Genomic DNA, 15,304 nt, shown 5'->3' with positions numbered 1-15,304 from the left:
ACAAAGTTATAGAAGCTTCTATCACCCACCACGGGGGCGTGCCCAACGGACACGGGGTCGTGGTCAACGCAAAGATTCGCAGAATCTAGGCAAACCTTGATAGTACAGATACGCTTCTGCACACGGAGTCATGCCTAGTGGACACGGGGGCGTGGTCAACTAATGCAGACAAACTGCAATTAATAAAGAAAGAGAAGATGGGTGGACACGGGGCCGTGCCCAATGGACACGGGGTCGTGTCCGGGCTTCTGTGCAGGCTATAAATAGGGGTGCTTGGCTCACTTGCAAACCATCCCTTGGCAAACCACCTCTCTCACACTACACCCACCCACCACCACCATCACAACCCACATCCACCACCATCATCCATCATCCATCATAGAGTGTGTGTAGTAGTCTCGGGATCCAAGATTGATCGTAAGAGTTCTTAACAATCAAAGGTCATGTTTACCTAAGTCTCTTACATCACTTGGTGAAGACAAGTGTTTACTGTAATACTTTTTATTTTTAATCTTTTCGCACTTTCTATTTGGTTATGTATTAATGACTTTAATAACTAGTTTCTTATGTTGAAGGTGAATCTTCTTTATCATTTGTCCGTGGTGTCTTGGCGTTATTTTACTTTCTATATAAAATAAAAGATTTACACCATTCATATCTCCACGGTCTATATGGAGATATGTTGGCTACCTGGTCGGGGGTTAAGGGAATGGTTTGGTAAGAGTCTTGCCTTGTTTAGTGTATAGATCCTGCAAAGGACCTAGGTCAAGTTTAGTAGGACCTCCTTGACCCCCTCATATGTAAACTACTATTAAAACATTAACCCGGCTACTTAGGATTGTATCCCTGCTGACTCAAACTACTTAGCTGAGGGTAACGTCACCTTCAAAATAGGGGCCTACCACATTACGCATTAATAACTTAATTAATTATCTTTCAATAATCCAACCATTTAGGATTGTATCCTTGCTGACTCAAACTACTGGGTTGAGGGTAACGTCACCTTCAAAAGATGGGTCTACTACCATAACTAAGATAATCTCTTAAAAAGTGCAAAAGTGCGGAAATAATCAAAGGTTACACTAAAGGCGAGTCGGATCCAAGTGATTCATCTTGTCTATCTATTTTTATTTTTATTTTTCAGCATTTTTAGTTTTTATTTTCTAGTTTAAAACCTTTTTCTAAATTTTTGATTTGATTAGACGTTGAGGATAAACCGGTACTAAAAGCTCTTGTGTCCTTGGATGGCCTCGGTATCTTACCAACACTATACTACGCATACGATGGGTGCACTTGCCCATATGTGTATTTGGTGTTAGTAAAATATCGTGTTTCACAAATTTTAAACTTGACTAAAGTGTAAAAAGGGCTAAAAATATACATAAAAATATATTACACCGCACGCACATCAAGTTTTTGGCGCCGTTGCCGGGGACACAAGGATTTTAAGAAAGTTAGGAATCAACGGCCTAATCGTTTTTTTTCTTATTTTTCTATTTTTTTAGAATTTTTATAAATTTTCAGTTTCTGCAGAGCTCAACATGGGCCATGCCGGTCGGACACGGGCCATGCCCAGCATTGTTACTGGCAGTTTTTATTTTCCGAGTTACAGAGAATTAGACACGGGGCCGTGTCGGTGCAACACGGGGCCGTGTCGAGCTCCCCAGTATGTAACACCCCAAAAACGGGTTTGGTAATTTAGACCCGGTTACTATTAAGAAATGGGTAAGGTACCGTTAATGAGAAAAGTTAACCTGAAAAATGAGGATTAACTAGGAATAATTAACCTAGTCGATTATTGGCCTCGTTAGTAGCAAGTGAATAATTGTAGCCTTATTTGATTTAAACGAAACATGAAGGACCAAAGTGGGATAACTTGAAAGTTGTTATGTTAAATGAAAATAACACACACACACACACACACATTTTCGTGTGTGTTCTGTACGTGATCAGGGAAGGCTCTAGAGAGCTAAACCCTAGTTCATCATATATCAACCAATTGAAGCATGAATCGAGGCTCAAATTCAAGAAGGAACATGGATTAATGATCACCCAAGCTAGGGGATCATAAGGTATGTTGAATTTTGATGTTTAATGAAGTGGAGAAATCTTGATGAACATCACAAGTAGTGATTTATGTATGAATTGTTTAGGTTATGGCCAAATTGACAATGTATGCTTGCTTAGGAACGAACCCTAAGTGAAGATTTTGAGTAAATTGCTATAAATTGAGTATTTTGATGATTTACTACCCCTAGCTAAGTGGGTTTATGTCTAATTCATGAAAGGGTATGAAATTGATTGTGAAAATGTGTAGTATGTGATGTGTACATGTATATAGATTGAGTATGGTATATAATTTGTATGATGTTTACTTGTATTGATGAATGGAAGTGATAACTAGGAAGAAAAATATGAAATACTTGTACATTATGCTTAGGAAGTAGTACGCACACCAAGTGTTTGATGAAATGTCTAAAAGACAATAACAAGTGAAATTGTATGCAAGTAATGGGTAAATAGATATAATTCATGTGAAGATTATCTTGGGATGATGTCGAGTATACCTTATGCTTGTTTAAATGAATTAATGATGTGGAGTATGCTTCAAGTGGGTCGTATGTTAGATGTGAATTTGATATGGTTGTTCATATGTATGAGCATATATGCTAATAAGAATGTGAATGTAATGACACGAGTATATAGGAATCATGTCAAGATGGTTGGGAGCTTTGAAGGCTAACGGGCTAAGAGGACTCAATCAAGTAAGCGAACGAGAATACGGACGCGCAAGGTAAGTGAACTCCGAACTTACCCTTTAGTTTGGTAATGTATTTATATTATACGTTAATTGTTGAATGCCATGTAAGAAGATATGGATCTATGCTATTACTAAGTTAAGTGTTAATGGAATGGGTTGGAAGTTATGCTATTACTAAGTTAAGTGTTAATGGAACGGGTTGGAAGTTATGCTATTACTAAGTTAAGTGTTAATGGAATGGGTTGGAAGTGGTTAAGAAAGAGATTCGATTAGGTTTGGGTAAGAAAGGGAACCTACATAATGAAATTTATGTTTGAATGAATAAGATGAGTTATGTGTATTTTAGGACATATTCATATAAACGGAAGCTAATGTACTAATCGTTTTTCTATTGAGAATTAATATGAAGTGTAGGCATGTTAACAAAGGAAGTGAAAGTTGACTCCACAATCCGATGCGAGTAATCGAATGGATGGATAAAAGGGGCTAGTATAAGAAAAAGCATGATATGTTGACGCGCTATTATGCTCGTGTTAAGATTTTTGTATTATGTCACCGGTTGCTAATAATGTGTTTGAATGTGGTGACTGCAGGCTATACATGTTGGGATGTTTCATCTTGAGGTGTACGCGGTTGGAGATCGAGTCAAGACACGGATTGTATGTGGGTGTGTACGTAGTCACGTAATTGAGACATGTATGCTAGTTTTTGGATTAATTTATAAAAAGAGATTAATGTATTTAAGTGAATTGAAGAGTATCATGAAAGAAATTTTACATATGCGTTTTCCGCTGCGAATATTAGGTTAAAATGTGTTAGGGCGTTACACAGTAACAGGGATCCGGAAAACAACTACCGTGTCTCTGACCACGGGCCGTGTTCAGCTGAGCACGGGGCTGTGGTGAAACTTCTGACCAACGTTCTTTTTTGTTTTTATTGCAGGACTTGGAACCCAGGCGCCACATCTAAACTTTCTACATAGTGTATGAGCTCCAGTTCTAGTATAGACATAAAAGAACCTCTAGACGAACCCGAACGCTTTCTAAGAAAAAGACTTAAAGCTAAAAACCAAGAGAAAGTTTCGGGGGACCCACTTCCAATGGCGGATCAACGTACCTTCATGGATTACCTACGGCCCGCCGTAGGTAATCTCAGCACCGCTATCAATGCACCGAATGTCGAGGCCAACAACTTCGAACTTCGGCCGCATTTGATACAAATGCTCCAAAACTCCGCAACCTTCTATGACGCCATCCGCCTTCGAATGTTTCCATTTTCACTAAAGGACCGAGCTAAGGCTTGGCTTAATACCCTCCCAGTTGGCTGGGTAAACACCTGGGATGAACTAGCCCAAAAGTTTCTATATAAGTATTTCCCTCCTACTAAAACGGCTAAATTAATGACTGAAATTAACACATATTCACAAGAGGATGGGGAATCCTTATATGAAACTTGGGAAAGGTTCAAGGAGCTACTAAGAAAGTGTCCTCATCATGGTCTTGCGGTATGGAAACAAGTATCCACTTTCTATAATGGGTTGTTGCCACACACAAGACAAACACTCAACTCTAGCTCCGGGGGACTTTTAGGTAATCGCCGCCCAAATGAAATTTATAACCAAATTGAGGAAATTGCTCAAACCAATTTTCAATGGCATACCCCCCGAGGCACGAAATCTATTGCCCCGGGTGCGCATAAGGTTGATGAGAGCACTTCCTTGCAAGCCCAAATCGAAGCCCTTTCTTCAAAAATCAAAAAGTTTTAAATAGCAAAAACGGCTTCGGTTATGGCTTGCAAGGGGTGTGGTGGGCTACATGAAAATTGGAGTTGTATGAAAGAAATGGATAATCAAACAGAATCAGTAAACTACATTGATAATAGACCTAGGCCGTCGGGTCCCCCAACAGGTACTTACAACCAAGGATGGCGTAACCACCCTAATCTTGGTTGGAGAGAACCCGACAATAGTAGTAACCAACAAAATCTAAACCAACAAACAAACTTTCAACAACCAAGAAACGAGTCACAAAATTTCTCTCAACAACAAGCGGGACGAGAATGGCTTGAAGATACTGTATCTCACCTCATCCCCGACACCGAAAAGAAAAACTCGGATCGATTTCAACAACTGGAATCGAATTTTAGAAATCAACAAGCTAGTAGTCAAAACATTGAAAAACAAATAAATCAACTAGCTCAGAATATCTCCGAGAGACCACAAGGCGCGTTACCAAGTAATACCGAAACCAACCCAAAGGCGTAAGTACATCTCATCACTTTGAGAAACCGTACTGTAGGCCCCGAGTAGGCTCCATTACCTCCAGCTGAAAAGAGCCGATCTAGCCAAACGATAACTCCACCAACACCCCAACAAGAGATGGCTACTCCACCAAATCAAGAGGCCATCAAGAATCCTCCGGTTCCGTACCCCGGTCGGTTAATTCGCCAAAAGACCGATGAGCAATTCACAAAGTCCATAAATTTGCTAAAACAATTGCACGTTAATATTCCATTTGTTGAAGTCCTAACCCAAATGCCTGAATATTCAAAATTTATGAGGGACTTCCTCACTCACAAAAGGAAAATTGAATCATTGCAATTAGTTAATTTAAGCGAAGAATGCTCCACCTTGCTACTCAACAAACTCCCACAAAAGAAGATTGATCCTGGAAGCTTCACAATCCCTTGTTCGATTGGGGAATCTCCCATTCTCAATGCACTAGCCGACCTCGGGGCTAGCATCAACCTCATGCCCGCATCAATGTTCGACCGACTAGGCCTAGGGAAAACATGCCCCACAAAGATGAGCATATAACTCGCCAATAGGTCCATCAAATATCCACAAGGTGTCGCTGAAAATCTATTTGTCAAAGTCGGCGAATTTGTCTGCCTAGCCGACTTTGTCATACTAGATATGGAGGAAGATACCGTACCACTCATCTTAGGGAGGCCATTCCTAGCTACGGCCCACGCAGTGGTAGACATGAATGGTGGAACATTAACATTGAGGGTTGGGGACAAGGAAATGAAGTTCTGAGTTGGAAAGAGAGTAGAAGATAATGACCCGGTCAATTACATGAAGGTCATAGACTCAAGTTTGGATGATGCTCTCCGACGGTGCAACATGGGATGCAAAAAATCCCACTTGGGTAACATATGACTGGCTTTGGGTCTAGCCAAGGACCCTTATAAACGTGGCGCACCACGGAGGCATTCTGCGGAACTATCCTTAGTTTAGTTTAGATTAATTTTTATGTTTTCTAGTTTAGTTTTAATTTTCAGGAATAAAACACACTCGGGATGGTGAAGGATACCAAGGGAAACTTGAACCAGCTCCCCATGCACAGAAACAGAGCCTTCCGCAAAAAATTTCTTCATTACAGCAAGTTCGGCACAGGCCGTGTCCAGCCAACACAGCCCCGTGCTGAATCATATGTAGAAAATCGCCCAGTTCAAGTAACTGGACACGGGGCGTGCTCACTGAACACGCCCTCGTGCCCAGGACACCACGGGCCCGTGTCTAGATGCCCAGTAACATAAAAATTGTTTTTAAACACACTTTTACACATTCAATCAACCTAAAAACTTATTTTTGGGACACATTGAGGACAATGTGTAATTTAAGTATGGGGGATACTAATACCTTGAATTTTGCAAGTCTTAATTACAAGCCTTACACAAAACTCTATTGGAACCGCTAAACACCCCAATTTTTTTCAAAATCTTTTCATTTTTTTTACTTGTCTTGGTTTAATTCGGGAATTACAAGTTCTAAAAAGGTGATATTTTTACAATTTTACAACTGATAGCGTCGTGATAAAAAGAACCAACATAAGAAAATTATGAAACGGCATGACAAATCCAGTTAAAAAGGAGGAGGATTGATTGCTTGGCAAGCTTATTGTTGAAGTAAGTTCCATGCCGCTCTCGAGTGTTTCACAAAAATACATATTCGGCCGAGTGTTGAGTGATCCCCCATGAGGTATGTGAACTTGTATATAAATGTAATTTTAAAGAGGCATGTTATGCCCAAATAAGTAATTTATCTTATGTAATGTTCTAAATAAATCATGACGAATAAGATTGTAAATAAAATAAAAATAAAACCTAATAAAAATCTCGGAATCCCGACACTCTATGACAAGCCCAAAAACCTTCTCTTCTACCCATTCCATTTGGGAGTGTAAGCCACATAATAAAGAGTTTTGCTTGAGGACAAGCAAAGATTCAAGTGTGGGGGTATTTGATATGTACAAAATGCAACATATAAATTACATCAAATGTGGCATAAAACTAACCCTTTTTTTAGTACTAATGTTGGAAAAGTGTGTTTTTGTCTTCCTTTTGTATTTTCAGGATTAAAAGAGCTTAAATGGACAAAAGAAACAAAAATGCAGCTAAATTTAACAATAATACAAGAGAAGGAATAAACGTGGCATGCCCGACCCCTCAACAGCATCACCCCAAGCAAGAACAAGAGAACAGAAGGCTGAACACGCCTTGTGCTCACTGAGCATGGGGGCGTGCCCAAGTGTCTGCAGAAAAGACAAAGTTGTAGAAGTTTTTTCACTCACCACGGGGGCGTGCCCAGCGGACACGGGGCCGTGGTCAACGCGAAGATTCGCAGAATCTAGGCAATTCTTGATTGCACAGATACGCTTTTGCACACGGGGTCGTGCCCAGCGGACACGGGGGCATGGTCAACTAATGCAGACAAACTGCAATTAATGAAGAAAGAGAAGATGGGTGGACACGGGGCCGTGCCCAATGGACACGGGGTCATGTCCGGGCTTCTGTGCAGGCTATAAATAGGGGTGCTTGGCTCACTTGCAAACCATCCCTTGGCAAACTACCTCTCTCACACTACACCCACCCACGACCACCATCACAACCCACATCCACCACCATCATCCATCATCCATCATAGAGTGTGTGTAGTAGTCTCGGGATCCAAGATTGATCATAAGAGTTCTTGACAATCAAAGGTTATGTTTGCCTAAGTCTCTTACATCACTTGGTGAAGACAAGTGTTTAGTGTAATACTTATTATTTTTAATCTTTTCACACTTTGTATTTGGTTATGTAATAATGACTTTAATAACTAGTTTCTTATGTTGAAGGTGAATCTTCCTTATTATTTGTCTATGGTGTCTTGGCGTTATTTTACTGTCTATATAAAATAAAAGATTTACACCATTCATATCTCCACGGTCTATATGGAGATATGTTGGCTACCTGGTCGGAGGTTAAGGGACTGGTTTGGTAAGAGTCTTGCCTTGTTTAGTGTATAGATCCTGGAAGGATCTGGGTCAAGTTTAGTAGGACCTCCTTCAATACCCACTGGTATTGGATGGCGGGGTCTGAACTCCTTGACCACCTCATATGTAAACTACTATTAAAAGATTAACCCGGCTACTTAGGATTGTATCCCTACTGACTCAAACTACTTAGCCGAGGGTAACGTCATCTTCAAAATAGGGGCCTACCACATTACGCATTAATAACTTAATTAATTATCTTTCAATAATCCAACCCTTTAGGATTGTATCCTTGCTGACTCAAACTACTGGGTTGAGGGTAACGTCACCATCAAAAGAGGGGCCTACTACTATAACTAAGATAATCTCTTAAAAAGTGCAAAAGTGCGGAAATAATCAAAGGTTACACTAAAGGCGAGTCGGATCCAAGTGATTCATTTTGTCTATCTGTTTTTGTTTTTGTTTTTATTTTTATTTTTCAGCATTTTTAGTTTTTATTTTCTAGTTTAAAACGTTTTTCTAAATTTTTGATTTGATTAGACGTTGAGGATAAACCGGTACTAAAAGCTCTTGTGTCCTTGGACGACCTCGGTATCCTACCAACACTATACTACGAACACGATGGGTGCACTTGCCCATATGTGTGTTTGGTGTTAGTAAAATATCGTGTTTTATAAATTTAAAACTTGACCAAAGTGTAAAAAGGGCTAAAAATATACATAAAAATATATTACACCGCACGCACATCAATATCTTGCCAATAAATTTTAAGAAAATGATATATCAGGTCGTGTATGACTAGCAAGAAACATTAGTGCACCAATTGCACTTAAATATTGTACTTCTGGACCAAGGATTTCCTCTTCATCTTTGGGAGGTCGGAATGGGTCTTTTTCTACATCAAGCGACCTTACAACCATTGGAGTACTCAATGGATGTGATTTTTCCATATAAAATCTTTTTAGGAGTTTCTCTATGTAAGTTTTTTTATGCACAAGGATTCCACCCTTAAGGTGTTCAATTTGTAATCCAAGACAAAACTTTGTCTTTCCAAGGTCTTTCATTTCAAATTCTCTTTTCAAGTATTCAACTGCCTTTTGAAGCTCCCCTGGAGTTCCAATTATATTCATGTCATCAACATATACGGCAATTATAATGTATTCAGATCTGACTTTTTTATAAAAATACACGGGCATACAGAATCATATTTATAGCCTTCTTTCGACAAATACTCACTAAGGCGATTATACCACATACGCCCAGAATGTTTTAGCCCATATAATGATTTGTTTAGTTTGATTGAAAGATGTTCTCGAGAACTAGATTTACACGAGTTTGGCAATTTGAATCCTTCAGGAAGTTTCATGTAAATATCTAAATATCTGTATCAAGTGAGCCATAGAGGTAGTCTGTCACAACATCCATTAGACGTAAATCGATCCCTTCTTGTATTACCATACTAATAAGATAACGGAAAGTTGTCGCATCCACCACTGGAGAATATGTCGATCCATTAGACGTAAATCGATCCCTTCATCACTGGATTTATTTTCATTATTATGCCACTTTTGGTGGGTCCCTTTGTTTTTAAACTGAACACTATGATAATTTCCTCGGCTACGTCCACGGCCATAACCACGACCACGACCACGATGATAACCTCGACCACGTCCGTAACTTTCACTTTGGCCATTATATGTTGCCACATTAGCTTCAGGGTTTGGGGTTGCTCCAACCGGACGAGTCTCATGATTTTTCATTAAGAGCTCATTGTTTTGCTCGGCCACAAGCAAACATGATATTAACTCACTGTATTTGGTGAAACCCCTTTCATGATATTGTTGTTGCAGTATCACATTCGAGGGGTGAAATGTTAAGAATGTTTTTTTCCAACATTTCTTTATCAGTAATATTTTCACCACATAGAATCAATTGTGATGTGATTCTAAACATTGCCGAGTTGTACTCACTTATAGACTTAAAGTCTTGCAACCTTAAATTGATCCACTCGTAATGAGCTCTCGGTAATAATACCATTTTCTGGTGGTCATACCTTTCTTTCAGGTTGGTCCAAAGGACAAGTGGATCCTTGATAGTGAGGTACTCACTTTTCAAACCCTCATGAATATGATGGCGTAAAAAGATCATGGCTTTTGCCTTATCTTGGGTAGTTGCTTTATTTCCTTCTTTAATTGTTTCACCCAGATTATTGGCATTCAAATGTATTTCAGCATCCAATACCCATGACAAATAGTTTTTCCCAGTAATGTCTAGGGCCATGAACTCAAGCTTTGCAAGATTTGTCATGATGAACTATATTATAAAAAAAACATATGAGTTAATATATGTCTATGATTTATAAATTAATATATATCTCCTCTAACAATTGATTGTGATAATTATTAAACTATATTACAACAATATCTTTCTTGTTTACGTATAGTAGGGCTGGCAATTTTACACGAATACACGACACGAACCTATACGAAGTTAACAGGTATCGTGTATGGCCTTAACAGGTATCGTGTACCAAACAGGTAGACACGAGATTACCTGTTAATTTTCGTGAATAAACAGGTTAAATACATGTTTACCTGTTAATACCCATTAGTACACGATAAGAAATTAAATTAAATAAAACTCATCAGCCATATGCGTGCGGGTTCTTTAATTCATTTCTATTTTCATTCCTCATTCAATTAAAAAAAATAAAACCCTAAACTCCCTCTGTAACTCTCAGATAGCATGTCGTGTTCGTGTTTTTGTTCGTGTTAACATGTATTAACAAGTAATTTTCGTGTATATCAATCGAATAGTCGTGTTAACAGGTATTAACAGGTAATTTTCGTGTATATCGTGTCGTGTTCGTGTTCGTGTTTGAAAAAAAGGACACGATAAGTTATCGTGTCTTCTTCGTGTATGGGATTTCGTGTATCGTGTCTTATCGTGTCGTGTCTTATCGTGTATGGGTATACACGATATGCCAGCCCTAACGTATGGTAACTCAATTATAATAATGATAAAACAAAACAGGTTTTACTCCGACTAGAAAATAAAAAAAAAATAGTTCTTGAGTTGACTTAAGCTATTTATCTATAAATTTGAATCATATCAACGAACATTCTTCTGTGTTTTAAATACTTAATTACTTAAGTGTTAGTATTCTTAAATCCCTATTTACTTCAAATATTTGATAAAGATGTTATAATGCATCATCCATCGCATTAAAATTTTAGCAACATATTAGTCATTCAATTGCTGATTGTAAAAGAGATCAAATCATTACCTCACAATATCTTGTTTTCGTAATATATATATATATATATTCCAACAACCAGTAATTCCCCACAGTCCTTAGGTGTGTATTTAATTCCGAATCACTTTCTGTTACGCTTGAGTTGCACTGTAGTTTTATATGCTTGTACGTTTACTAGTGGTACTTGGTTAAGTTACATGTTAGGGTGTATAAGTTATTTCAAATAAACGGTTGCCTAGGTTGGGCCGCTACACAAAACACTGGTGCTTTAATTACATTGGGCCGCATCCCTTATGTCTAGTAATTGGGTGGGCTGCCCAAGTCGCATCCCTTAAGTCTCGTAACAAAGTTAGGCCGCCCAACTCTCCGAAACGCAATGCAATCCCAAACGAAATTCCATACATATTGCATGCGGTTCCTTTCATGTTTGCATTAACATACGCATATAAGACTCAAACCCTAGTTCTAAACTCTTCTTCGCTATCTACTCCCTTCGATGGCAGCCCCCCCCCCCATCTCTTTACAAGCCCTCGTCGGTTCTAGCACCCTTTCTAACATCCCATAACCTGGTTAGTACACTTTTATTTTGATGGTCCAATCTCTCTGATTGCTTACATGTGTGTTGTGACAACTCGAGTTTTCAAGGTCTCTATTCGGCTTAACCTTGTACTTATTGGCAAAGTGTGTTTTATATATATATTTGGTGTGAATTATATTCGAGTGTATATTAATAATGTGTTTTGTGTTATTTTGCATTTCATGATTTAATATGGAACACTGGCCGAACACCCCTACCCTCATGAAATCACCCCAGCCGAAAACACTCGCACCCGAAGACACCCCCCTTGGCGAAAACCCCTACCCCACGAAAACACCCATGAGTGGCGAAAACACTTTAGTGTTTTCGTCCACTACTAACTGGCGAAAACAACAAATGGGCTTTGGCCCAGTAGCAATCTGTTTTAATACCTTATTCCCCATTTTACGTAAAAGCTTAATTGCCAAACCCTAGAGTCCTTTTTTCTGTGCGACGATAACTACCAGTTTTCAAGCTTTTCCTTTCGATCAAGACTTGACTGATTACTTGTGAGCACATAGTTTAGCATACCGAGCAAACCAAGGTGAGTTCACACTTTCTACAAGGCATGGGATTCCCAAGGGTTGGGAATGGGTTAATAAACTAAAACGGAATCTACATATCCTCCTTGGGTATGATATGTACGGCCATCCTCCTTGGGTAGGATGCCACTATAACTCCTGCGTATTCTCCTTGGGTAGAACTACGTACGTTCGTCCTCCTTGGGTAGGACAACAACCTTAACTTACTAGACAAAACTCTATCATGAAGTCCCTCCTCTTTATATCGACTTAATCGCCGAGGCCGATGGCGAGCGGGTCATTAGTTAATAGCGCTATTAGGTTTAACAAACCTCACACTGTTTCGTTCGAACAGGCGTGTACTAATGGACTATGGCAAACTGTCAGTGATGATAGACACTGATGTAGGGCACAACTTATATTTCGTTAGTAGTCGATATGGTATGGTCTAGTGGTTCACAGGGGAAGCCCCCCACAGATTATGGTTATGTTTGGGAAACAGGGTAAACTGGTAATTCACATAGGAAGCCCCCACTGATTATGGTTATGGTTTGGGAAACAAAGGTACTGGTTAACTCGTGGTTTACGAAACAACTTATGATTTCAAAACAAACTAGTAAAACTGGTCAACCAACTGTGAACTCGCTCAACTTTGTTGTTGACTCGTTGTTACATGCCTTGCAAGTCGTTAGGTACTTTTGGAGCTTTCACGAGGAGGCGTGGACGTTGTGGGACATGGATAGTCTTATGCCATGTTAAACATTTATCATACTTTTGAACTTATGATTTGGTTTTAAACATTATGCTTCCGCTGATTACTTAAACTATGTTTTGTTGGACACCAATTATATTGTAGTTGGGGTTTTATATTTACTTATTCGTTATGTTCAATATGATTGGTGGCTTGATCCTGGTCAGTCACGCCTCCAAGCGGTGATACTCCGCATGTGGATTTTGGGGGTGTGACATGTGTGTTGTCCGATTTGATTGATATTTGGTGTTGTGATATTATGTGCATGGTGTGATCAATTGAGCCGAGGTGATGATTAATGTAGTGTAACTAATGTTGTAAATTAATAAGGGTTTCAATGATGATAATTATGATAAATTGGTGACATGAAATTGAGTATAAATATTCATGTGAATATACAAGGACTGATTATGGGTGATGAAACGTGTGTGATGGATCTGATTTTTGTGAATCGATCATAATACCAATAGTTTAAGGCTGCACACATACATGAAACTTGGATAGGTTGTGATGGTAGTAATAGTGTGTGAATTAATTAAAGAGATGGTGCTTGGTTTGTGAAGTTGGAATTGATGTACATGTGGGACGGTTGTGGCAATTGTTTTGTATTGAATGATTATTGAAAAGGGTGGTGTTAATTAGAATCGGGTATTTGTTTTGAAACTAGCTTTGCTGGTTAATAAATAATATGCGTTAATTGTATATATGGAATCCATGATTCATGCACATTGATATTGTTAAGAAAAAAATGATAGATAATACTTTTAAGGTATAAAATAGGTTGGAGTTATTGTTGCTTAAAAACTATAATGAAACTTGGGTTAGGAATCGAGTGGGCCGCACCTCCTTCTGATTTGTGTTGGGCTGTTGTGGGCCGAAGCCTAGTGGACTGATGCAACTCAAAGTGCAAAATTAGTAGCAACATTAAGTCATAGTTATAAACTGAATTTGGGCTTAAATGGGCCACTCATATACACACATGCACTTGTAGATGGCATATTGTTTTAGGGCTGCGAACTCAGAATTGGGCCGAACACTTGTTGGGCCGCACCTCTCGGATAGTAAGTCTTGGGCTGTGGTACGGAACCGAGCCCATTATGGATACGTGTATTAATTGTGTGTATGATTACGTGATATGTCTAACTGATGAGTGGTAGATGAACCAAGGGTACATTGTACATGCTTTATAGTAATTTTCTTGCGTGACAACGTGATCAACTTGGATGCAAACTGATTGTTGTATATATGAACATCATAGGCTTTGAATAACTGAGTGTGGTCAAGTAACTAGTCTTACCGAGCAAACCAAAGGTGAGTTCACTGCTCTTTTTCCAAGCATGCATCCCGGGGAGGGATATCGGGTAACGTTTCGGGGAGGAATATCAGGTTAATGGGATGTTTTTTATTACTCATTTCTATCATATAAGACCCCTTACATCTACCGATAGTTGCCGGGGAGGCAACGAGGTTATTAGTTGATAGCGCTATTAGGTTTGGCACCCTCACACCGTACCGGGGAGGACGGGCGCGAACTAATTTCCTTAAAGCATGACCAATGTTTTGATAGAGACATTGGGGTTGGGCAAATACATCTTGTAGCCATCTGCGGTAATCGAGTTAATAACAACATCAAATCAAATTATTGAACTATTGAACTGTTGAACTGTTTTATACACATACCTGGTAACTAAACTCGTTAACAAAACTTTAAACTCACCGGCGTCGTCTGACACACTTGTCTACATGCTTGCAGGTCGTTAGATATCTTGGATTTGGGAACTTGCTGTCTGGAGTAGCTGGAGTGGTCATGGGTCAACTGGAGGGATTCATGTGATTGAACTGTTGATATCATACATTGGTTTTTGAAACAGTTTAACATTGGTTTACTATTTGCTTCCGCTGAACATGTTGGTTTTCATTTAAACTCGTTGATGGTATTTTACATTAATAATTAAGGATTTTATTTTGAAACTTGTATGCGTTCAATGTAATTAGTGGCTCGTTATTGGTACGTCACACGCCTAACAGGGACATTCCTTAGGTCGTATTTTGAGGGTGTGACATATATATATATATATATATATATATATATATATATATATATATTCATGTGAATTTTTATCAATTTTCTTACCAATCTTTTCCTGATCAAAGTATCAAATCAAGAGTTATTTAATTTT

General features: G+C 38.9%; 1 long non-coding RNA gene and 1 other non-coding gene across 2 annotated transcripts; one reads left to right on the top strand and one right to left on the bottom strand.

The window, feature by feature from the left end:
• The first annotated feature begins 1,937 nt into the window (after positions 1-1,937).
• Positions 1,938-3,523, top strand: LOC110867518. Its single transcript, XR_002551656.2, has 3 exons — positions 1,938-2,072; positions 2,707-2,794; positions 3,355-3,523. It is a non-coding gene; the product is annotated as an uncharacterized LOC110867518 (long non-coding RNA).
• A 631-nt stretch (positions 3,524-4,154) lies between these two features.
• LOC118489360 lies at positions 4,155-4,261 on the bottom strand. The gene has a single exon (XR_004887379.1). It is a non-coding gene; the product is annotated as a small nucleolar RNA R71 (small nucleolar RNA).
• Between the last annotated feature and the right edge of the window lie 11,043 nt (positions 4,262-15,304).

Source organism: Helianthus annuus, chromosome 17 (genome assembly GCF_002127325.2).
Source record: "Helianthus annuus cultivar XRQ/B chromosome 17, HanXRQr2.0-SUNRISE, whole genome shotgun sequence".
Taxonomy (NCBI): Eukaryota; Viridiplantae; Streptophyta; class Magnoliopsida; order Asterales; family Asteraceae; genus Helianthus; species Helianthus annuus.
This window is presented reverse-complemented; position numbering and strand designations above follow the sequence as displayed.